We start from the raw sequence: 10,190 nt of genomic DNA on the forward strand, positions 1-10,190 counted from the left end.
GATTGGACGAAAGCTTTAGCCAGAGGAGAGAATGATTGGTCAAGTCAACTGTCCATAATTTCAAACCAATAGGAGCAAAGAAAAGTTGTCCACTTGAACAGCAAGAAAGTAAGCTTCCATTTAATCGTTTATCATTCATACTTTAATAATTAACACAACGAGGTGAACTATGATTTTGATAATGTGTTGATTAATTTGGAATATCTCTAAGTTCTAAGGTGCAAGATTATATTGTTACTTAGGAACTTCAGTGAGGATTTTCTAATTTCCTTTGTATTTGAGCTTTAAACCAACATTTTAACCTATTTAGCCACGCTGTTAGTGTTTAACTTGTATCTTTATAAAGTGGTGGTCGAATACGTTCAAACTGTTAACTTAATTTCTTCACAATAAAGCACAAATGACAGCAGGAAAATGCCATATAAAAAAGTATTTACCCCATTTACAGAATACTTATTTATGTTTGAAATTCTCAACCACATTCTCAACCACAAACTGAGCTGTTGATCTGTGTCGCTTACTATCTTACAATCTTGCTTAGAATCAGTGAAGTTTTCAAATGATGATTTTACTTAAGATAACTAACCAGCTCGCCACCCAATACACAGGAGCCTACATAAATGCTTCAATAGTCACAGTCTAGAATGAGTACTGCCTGACCCAATAGTCAGGCATGTAGTCAGTATGACAACATGAAGCATGCTAAAAGATCTCAAAACAACATGATGCCCCGATATCTACAAGTTCAAGAACAGATGAGAAATAAATCTATTGAAATCGATATGCCTCAAAGGGGTTACAAAGTCATTTACTGAGATTGCGGATGACTGTGGAACCACAGTCTGTGGAACCACAGTCATCGTTCAAAAGGGAGAAAACGAGGAAAAGTTCTGAACCCTAATGCAATTTACCAAAAAGACTTCAAGAGTGCATCAACGAGTCTTGAAAGATCACAGAACAACACTGGACAACATTGCATGTCCCAGTGCCTTAACAGTTCATGCCAGTATTCACAATTTAACAATAAGAAAGACGTTGGGTAAAAATGTCCCATGCAAAACATAAAAGGGGAAAATCTTTTTGTTTTACAGCCCCATACACATTAATATAGCAATACTGAGCTTGATTACATTGTTTTTCCCTCATATATTTTCTAATAAAGTATATTAAAAAGTTAAATGGAATGAAGCAGGTTAAATTGCTTTTTTTTTTTTTTTTTTTTTTGCTGTTATACTATAAACACACAAAAAAGTGATTTTGTCAGCAAATTGATTTTGAACAACAAATGTCTGATCTCTCTATGGGTAAAACAAACCCATAATAATAATATAGATATATGCAGAAGTGAAACAGTTTGTTTCCTTTCAGCCCAAATCAGCTATTCAGAATATGAGGTCTATATAATCCTTAATAAATACTTGTTGCAATGCCATTACTAACTTTGTGCTCTCTCGCTAATTGTGCTTTTTTATAGAAGGTATGATTTTCACACTGCTTCTGTGTTTTAAGTCTTTCCTGTATGGAAGACGTTGAACTATTGCTGCCATGAATTATGTGCACTTAAGGTTTTTCTCTTTTCCATAGAAAGTACACCTGGTTTATTGCTTCTGAGTTTAGCTGTGTTTTTTTTTCCTGGATGGAGTCACTGGCACGAACATTGCTGCCATTAACTGTGTCCTCTCTTTAATTGTCATTGCTATACTCCCACCTCAGTCATTCTGAAGTAAGCCGTTTCTTTTTCTCACAGAATCACTGACAGAATTATTTGCTTTGTTCTCTTTATTTGTCTTGATAATGCTTTTTGTTAATCATGTCTTATTTCTGGATAAAACTTTTGACCAAGTTATTGCCACAATTAACTATTCCATTCATGTTTTTCTTTTCATAAGAAGTACAACTGGTTCAGTATTTGTATGCGCTTCTTTCCCAGATAATGTTATTGAAAGAGCAACTTCTGCCATTAACTTCCTGGTTCAGTGCTTTTGTGCAAGGGATAGGATAAGGAATCTCTAAAAAGTCAATGAATCAATGCAATTGGCTGGACTTCCTTAGACAGGCCACTTGGTGTTACATAAGCTAAATTTGATTGTGTTGTTTAACAGGATCAACATGATTATTATTTTATGATTTTATTGTATTATAATTTTTTTTTAAATTATATAAGGACCAAGTTGGATTCTATGTATGGATATGAATTGACCTGTTTGCGTTGTAAAGTGCTCTGACATTACACCGGATTTGACTTGGCGGTGTACACAAAAAAAGAGAAAAAAATACAACAGGAATCTACTGCTTTGTTTAGATTTTGCCTTACAGCTGCATCTTAAAAATGCGGATGCAAGTTAATGGCAGTCTTAAAGACCTGCATAGACCTCATCTCACTTAATTGTATATTTTTAATGTTGCCTCTCCATCTGAGTACTTTTGCTTGAAGACATATTCAGAACTGAGGAAGCCTTTTGGATGAGAGGTGAAATATCTTCAGGTAATAAGCAAAGAGGTCTAATAATGTTCTGTTAACCATATATGATTGTAATGTCCTTGATGACTAAGAATCTAAACTAGCACTTGCTGAACAACATGCAAGATTTTCTGTGTCTTGCAAAACCAAATAATTGCAGCCTTTAATAGTATTTTTTTATTTTTTTTTTGGGTGGTTTATCCTACTGGGACATGTGAGGAAAGTCAGTGGCCCTTTTAAATCCATACTTTGCTGGCACTGCTTCTTTTCTTAAAAGGTGAACATGTTGAAGACATAATTTTGGCTTTATGCATCAAGTCTCCATGCAGTTCCGATTATGGTACAGTATGCGTACATTGACCTATGAGAGCATAGTGTAGTTTTCAATATTTTTGAACAATAATTTATTCTAAAGTCCACCATTTCTATCACAGGGCTTGAGTGTGATATGTTTTGAAAATATAGTTTCTGTGACTCCTGGAGAATTTGAGAATTGTAAGATGGAAGCCGTTCTAAGTACAGCCCGTAATGTCAATGTCAGTCTCAAGTCATCCACACGTTATTTCCGTGAGACTTTTGTACAGACTGCAGGGTTTCCTTTTCATTCTTTGCCTCTTTTGAACACTCTTATCTTATGCCTGACTGATTGTTTGGCACAAATCAAAGAATAATCATTAAGGTTAAAAAAGGACTGATTACATTCTTGCAGTATGGAGAGTTGATAAAGCTGTACTTTGGACAGTCAGGCTGTTTCACCACGCAGCATAACATTCTGCAGACACAATCCAAGGTCTCTGCAGGATTGTATGAATGAATATCCTTGACTGATGCCACAAGAGAGGAAATGGTTGTTAAAACTTAGCGTGGTTGTTCATTTTATTGGATCGATGTGTTTGTGTTGCATTTATGCACATATAGTAAACTTGGTTTGAAAAAAAAATGCAGGATTTATTTGCTTTTATTTTGCCTTTTGCCAAAATCTCAAGTGCTGATGAAGTACTTTTATCTGTAAAAAAGACTACTTTTATTTATAAAAAGCTGGTTTTATTTATTAATTTTTGTATCGTCTAAAAATGATATAAAAAGGTTTTTTTTGTTTGTTCTTAGCAATTTAGCACATGGGCAGATCTGGTTTCATTTACATAATAAGAATAAGTCAACATTGACAAATAAGCAACAAAAAAATGACATTACATGTAGAGATTACATTTACAAAATGTAAATTAAGATGATTGAACTAGCTGGAGAAACGCACTGTGTCCTTGTGTGTAATTTGTTAGTGATCCACTGCGACCCCTGCTGTCACAATTTGGTAATTGTTGAACTGATGTTTTTAAGAGCTGCTTTGGACTTTGAATAATACTGTAACAAATGTCTAAATAGACACATAGCTGTTGGAAGAGAACGCTTCATATTACAATTCAATTAATTTTCAAGAGAAGAAACTTAAATCGTCACAATAAGACAAAAGTATAATCCATAAAAACTGATCACACTGACCAAAATTTTTTAAAGACCTTAAAAATCATCCATTAAATGAAATGTATGGGAAGACACTATTAACTTTACTAGTCTGCTTTGACTAGAAAGTGAGAGAAGTGAAACTAAATTTCGTTAAATACAGTTGACAAAATACTTGATTAATCCAAACAGAAAGTTAAACACAAATTTTCAAAAGAGATACAAAACACTGAATCTTTCCTGCCCACATTAGCCTACATAGTGTGCATCAGTGGAAATGCACTGTCTGTTAAAAATAATCTACTGTAGACAGAGTTTATATGGCACACCGTTGTGCATGGCAAGTAGCCTACACCGAGAAATTATTTTAACCATTTCTTTAATTTCAAAATATAACAACATCGTAAAGTGCACAGAGAAAATATTTTAACTGTTTCATTAATTTAATAGTATGGCTTAAAAAGGAGTAAATAGTGTATTTCAACACACATCTGTCGACTGGTTAGTGTCCTTAAAATACACCAACAAACTTAAGTGTTTGGCAATCGACTGCAACACTTCCCACCCATTAACTGTGAGATTAAATGACATGCAACTGGCAATCTTTCAACACATAAGCTAAGGACAGAAATACACATATCCCACTATCTTAAATATGAGGTACATGCAAAAACTCTTCTAAATAGAAAGAGAAAGAAACTGATCCTTGACAGCACGTGACATCTGCGTTTCGCCTCATGAAAGCGTCACTGACGGACTGTGTGGCTCAAACAAGGTCCAGACCCGAACCGCTCCGCCTCGCGTGCCGTTTAGGAAGCTTAAAACTATCAACTCCGACTGATCTGACGCCAGCGCGCTGTCACTTCATTAATCCGAGACAACTTTCAATAACGAAGAGAAACAAGCACATTCAAATCAACTTTGCGAAGTTCAGACAGATTTATTGAGGGAGGACTCCTAAATCACACACTATGTAGCCCTCTTAGAGTGGAGCTGATTGGAGGAGCCACACATGACGTAGGCTAGACTAATGCGCACGCGCGTCTATCTAAGAAAAAAAATGGAGGCCACTTGGCTTGCTGTGAAGTTGGACACACGTAGTAATTCTGAGTTATAAAATTGTTAGTTTAGTAGTTATGAGGGGCTAAGTTTGAGAATACCACTGACACCTCATCAAATCTATCTATCTATCTATCTATCTATCTATCTATCTATCTATCTATCTATCTATCTATCTATCTATCTATCTATCTATCTATGTGCATTGAGAAGATATTGCAAGTAAATAAAACAATGCAAACAAAATAATCAAATATCTAATAAATGATAATAATAATACTGCTTTATTATTATTATTATTATTATTATTATTATTATTATTATTATTATTATTGTTGTTACAACTTCTGTAATAATAATAATAATAATAATAATAATAATAATAATAATAATAATAATTATTATTATTATTATTATTATTATTATTATTATTATTATTATTATTATTATTACCACTACTAATAATAACAATAATAATAAAACAAATAAATAAATTAGCATTTATTAACACCACATTGTTGTAAGAAAAAAAATAACAAGGAATTCCAAATTTGGTATTTGTAAATACTTAAAGTTTGTAGTAAAAAAAAATACTATTACAAAAATAGCTATTATTATTATTATTATTATTATTATTATTATTATTATTATTATTATTATTATTATTATTATTATTATTATTATTATTATTATTATTATAAGTGCTTTGTTAAATATAGTCCTCAGCTCGGCGATCAGCAGCAGTGCGAGTGTGTGTCTGGAACTCTCTGCTGCAGAGCTCCGTCCTCCAGAGTGCAAAACAACCAACTGGCCCGATCTCTCTCTTCAGACCCCAATCGCTCCTTGATTGACACCCACTCTAAGCCAATGGAATTGGAGACTCAATATACGAGTTCATTATTGGTCCCCCTCTCCAGCTGCTTCCAAGCTCACCAGCCAATCACAGAGAACAAATGTCCTTATAGACTCTATGGAGGACGCTTTGGCAGACTCTTTGGCGCCCCGCAGTGGGGGCATATGGAAGAAATTTCACATCAGGATTATTCCTTGCTTATTGACGCGTATTGATGAAAACTGCTCTCCTCCGTCCAAATCCAGCCACCTCCCCCTTCCCAGTTCTGTTTTAACGCTGATTGAATAAACAGACCTAATGTGTCCCTCTGGTCAGCAGGAAACATGTGTTACATTAAGTAGTAGTTCTGCCTTGCTCCTTCAACAATAATAAAAGTCCTATTGACAGTATTACAGGACTGTTGTTGCTCGTTTTAGCTCAACCTTGCCACTTTTTCTCAACATTTTCAACATTATACTATCTAGCCTAGTTTTAGAGTGACAGAAAATGCACGTGGGTAATAAAGCATGAATTTCCCAGCGGGAAATGAAAAAAGTACAATATTTTAAAGAGAAAAACTGCTTCACAAAGTGGCATCACAAGAGGTTTAAAAATTAAGGTAATCAACTCCTATTAGGAAACAATATTGCAGACAGACTTTAACATATGTGATGTGCTCTGGTTTTACTCACAAATTGCTTTCAGGTCTTTTATTGTTCCCTCGTTTTAATAAAAATCTATTATGTGTTCTCAAATATTTCTCCAATATTTTCCTTCCATCATACAGAACACAAGTCAATGCCTATAGGGGCTTGATTTTTTTTAAATAATAATAAAAAAAGGATAGACAGGGGGAAAAAATTTTACTGAATTTGAAAAATTGTTCAGGTTTCATGTGATGTTCCAAGACTCATGTCCGTAAAAGGCTTCTGTTTGGTAAAGAAAATTTTATTTCAATTTCGTAAAACGTTACAGGAAATCAAAACCACAATTGAAAACCTGACTGCAACATATTCTTCTACAGAAGTCAATATCCATAGTGAGTTTGAGGACTTTAACAAAAAAGTCTGGTGAGAAACTTTGAATCTACAGAGTTGGTACAAAACGTGCTCCAATGTTATCTGCCACAGGAGGGTGCTGTTGCACAAGTTTTACCCAACACATGCGCCTTCCTGTGATTTTGTTACTTTGCCTCAGAAACTGAGGCTTCTTAAATGAAATCTTACCACTTCATTCACATCTCTGTATATTTTGTTTGAAAATAAACCTAAAGATGATCTCTGGCACTTTATTCGGAGTTTCGAGTCATATTAAAACTTGTTTTAACCACTCTTGAATTCTCTTCCGCCTTACTTCCCTTTCTCTCACCATCTCTCAAGGGAGCCTGAGAGGCAGAGAGGCCAGCGAAGGGGTGAGGCGCTGACAGCTTTCTTTTTCATGTCTTTTCAGCATGAAACATAGTTGTGGACTCGATGTCAGCGTCTGAGATGGCCGCTTTGATAAAGTTAGTCTGGCTCGCTGAGATTGGCATCCTTCTGGCTGGAAAAGAAAACAGAAAGGCTCTTATACATAAACAGAGGAAAATAGCCCTGGCTCAGAGAGAAAACTGACCCTCTGGAAACTCTGGAGTGCCATCAGCTTAGGTGTCATGTGCACCACGACAGCTCTATAAGTCGTCAAAAAGCGGTTGAAACTTTAAATTTATTTTTGTTCCAAATGGAAAACACTGTAAGCACATTTAAAAATGTTCGTGCCTGTTACTCATGTCCCCCTTATTTTGTGTGCGCGAAGCAGCCGTCCATGTGTCAGGTTTGTTTCTGCAGCTATTGTGTCGGCTTCACTAATGGACTCCTCTCACCCTGTCTCCTTTTCCTCTTTCTTTCTCTCCCATATCATATCCATGTATTCCCCTGGGAGCTGATTAAAAGGCTCTCTGCTAGGAGGTGCGGGGAGATGGGATGAGCAGCAGCGGGGAAGAGTGGTCCTTATTACCCCATATGTCTGAACAGGGAGCGGACTGGAGTGGAGGTCCTTTTTTTCCCCCCCAGCTAATCAATAGAGATACCGTCCCTCTGCAGGCTCTCTGTCTCCCGCTTCCCCTCCAGCCTCTGGCTCTCCCATTAGCAATAATGTGTCTGATATTGATACTGTTAGCTCTGGGATCCACGACAGAAATACAGCTGTGCTCCACATCAAGGCTGTGTGCTCAACCAAGCGACCCGAGCCATTGACATGCTGTTTAACCTGCCTGGCTGTGTGATACATCTTTATAGACTGCTGGCCTTTCATTGTGAAATTTACCACCGAATCAGTGAAAATCTCCCCTCCCTTCTTTAATATCTGTGGCTGATTAGTAATCAATTTAAAGAGATTTATGGAGTGAGGGAGCTGCCGCAGCGAACGTAAATTCAAGGCTGTTGAGATGTCCCTTTTTTACTCACATAAAAATTGATGTAAAAACATTATTTTGGTTTTATTGGCCCTGTCTTCCAGCAAAGTGCCAAGGAAATTCAAGTATTTCCAAAATCCATATGTGTAAAATCGTATTTTTATTTATTTTTTTATGTCTCCGAGCTCATGTTTTGCAAACAATCTGCCTTTCAGCATGTGGATGTGTGCATGAATGAGTTAATGACTGACTGTTGTGTGATACGCATTGGGGTACTCTGGACTTGATAAAGAGCTTTGCAAGTACAGGCCATTTACCATTTAATGTTTATATCATCTTAACTTGGTTGCATTGAGTTTTGTCGTGTTACAAATACAAAACTCATTGTGCTTTATTGGATTTTAAACAAAAGGCTAGCTAAAAGTTGACCAGAATACTGGCACATACTTTTTCTTTACAAATCGGAATCTGAAAAGTGCGTTATTTTTTCATCCCTTCTTAATCGGACACCATCCACTGCAACCAGTTGCTTTTAGCTGTTCTGAGAAGGCCTCAGAGGATATTTAGACAACATTAACAGACAGGGTCTTTAAGATTTGTCATGATATTGTGCAAAGTCATATTTGCATTTGATCTGATGTTTCGATTTAGCCGGTTAGATCAACTCTCACTATCCTACCTGAGATAGATTTTAGTGACTAAGATGGTGACAGTTTTGGAGACATTGTGATAATAGAAAAGGAAAATGATAAATTAAGGGTTGTTTGCAGCAAGTATGCCATTATTAGGAAATATTATCACTCTCAATCAATCAATTAATATGTCACAACTGCAAAACTACTCAGACATGTCCACTGAACTGGCAGGCCAGGAGAACATTTGATCAGGGAAGCAGCAGAGACCTTCATGGATAACGCTAGTGGAGTTGAGGACATCCTCAGCTCAGGTGGGAAAATCTGTTGAAGACTAACAACAGACTCCAAAAACCGGTGCCACAGAAGGCTCCCTCAAGACACTCTATTTTCACAGTCAATAATGGGAATTAGCACAATGTTGAAATTGTTGTTTTTTTAGTCATTTCGCACAGGAAACTTGTTAGACTTACAAGCCAGAGTGGCCAGCCACAAAAGAATGAAGAACGTGGCAGAACTTCAGATTCCAGCATATCACTGACCCTGAACATAGAGCCAAAGTCTGAGTGGAATGGTCTAGAAGAAAGAAGCAACGGAACCAGGAACAGTGCTGGTGGGAATGTGCTATGAGCAACATAAGCTAGTAATCTTTGCATTTTGTTTTTTAAAACAACGTGTTTGCTAAACGTTGTGTAGTTCCTCATGTGTGAAATAATCAAAGAGCTTTGATTTAGTCAGAAATGCAAATGTCAATTAACCCAGTTTTAACTGTAAGTCAGTTAATGGCAGCCACATTGGAATTTGAGCGGCCAATCAAACCTCGTGCTTGTTCAGCAGTACACTCCTTCAGGGTGGTGGAAAACTTAAATTGTTGAATGCTCAATACACTGTCTCCCATATTTATGACAAGCAGATGAAAACGAGACACACACATTCAACATAAAATTAATCTTGGAATCTTAACCAAAAAAAAAATAATAATAATAAAAATAAAAATCATGTGGAGAACAAGCAGCATTTCATTTTTATTGTTAGGCATAAAACTGGATCTTCATGCATCACTTAAGAGAACCAGCTAACTTCTCCAGGCTGACTGTGGCATGGCATTGTCTGCAGCAGCGGTGGGGGAGGATTTTTTCGGCGTTTCTCCCTGGCCGCCCGAGGGTTGTGTGGGTGTTGCCCCTTACGATCGCAGGGTTTCAGGCGCAGGGCCGGAAACTTCTGAGAGATGGCTGGGCTGGCAGCGGGGAGATTGACCTCTGACCCCCCTGACTCGGTAACCCCAGGGGTCGTAGAGCTGAGGGCTCTGGCTACGGGGAGAGGCCATAATTGATGTGGAGAAAGAGGGAAGTCTGG

General features: G+C 36.8%; 1 long non-coding RNA gene across 1 annotated transcript in view; it reads left to right on the top strand.

Moving 5' to 3' along the window:
• The first annotated feature begins 36 nt into the window (after nucleotides 1-36).
• The window catches only part of LOC103472204 (uncharacterized), a 44,944-nt gene continuing 34,790 nt past the window's right edge, over nucleotides 37-10,190 (top strand). The window contains exon 1 of the long non-coding RNA XR_534823.2: nucleotides 37-108. This is a non-coding gene — a long non-coding RNA (uncharacterized LOC103472204). The remainder of the gene's footprint in view (nucleotides 109-10,190) is intronic.

Source organism: Poecilia reticulata, linkage group LG11, assembly GCF_000633615.1.
Source record: "Poecilia reticulata strain Guanapo linkage group LG11, Guppy_female_1.0+MT, whole genome shotgun sequence".
Classification (NCBI taxonomy): domain Eukaryota; kingdom Metazoa; phylum Chordata; class Actinopteri; order Cyprinodontiformes; family Poeciliidae; genus Poecilia; species Poecilia reticulata.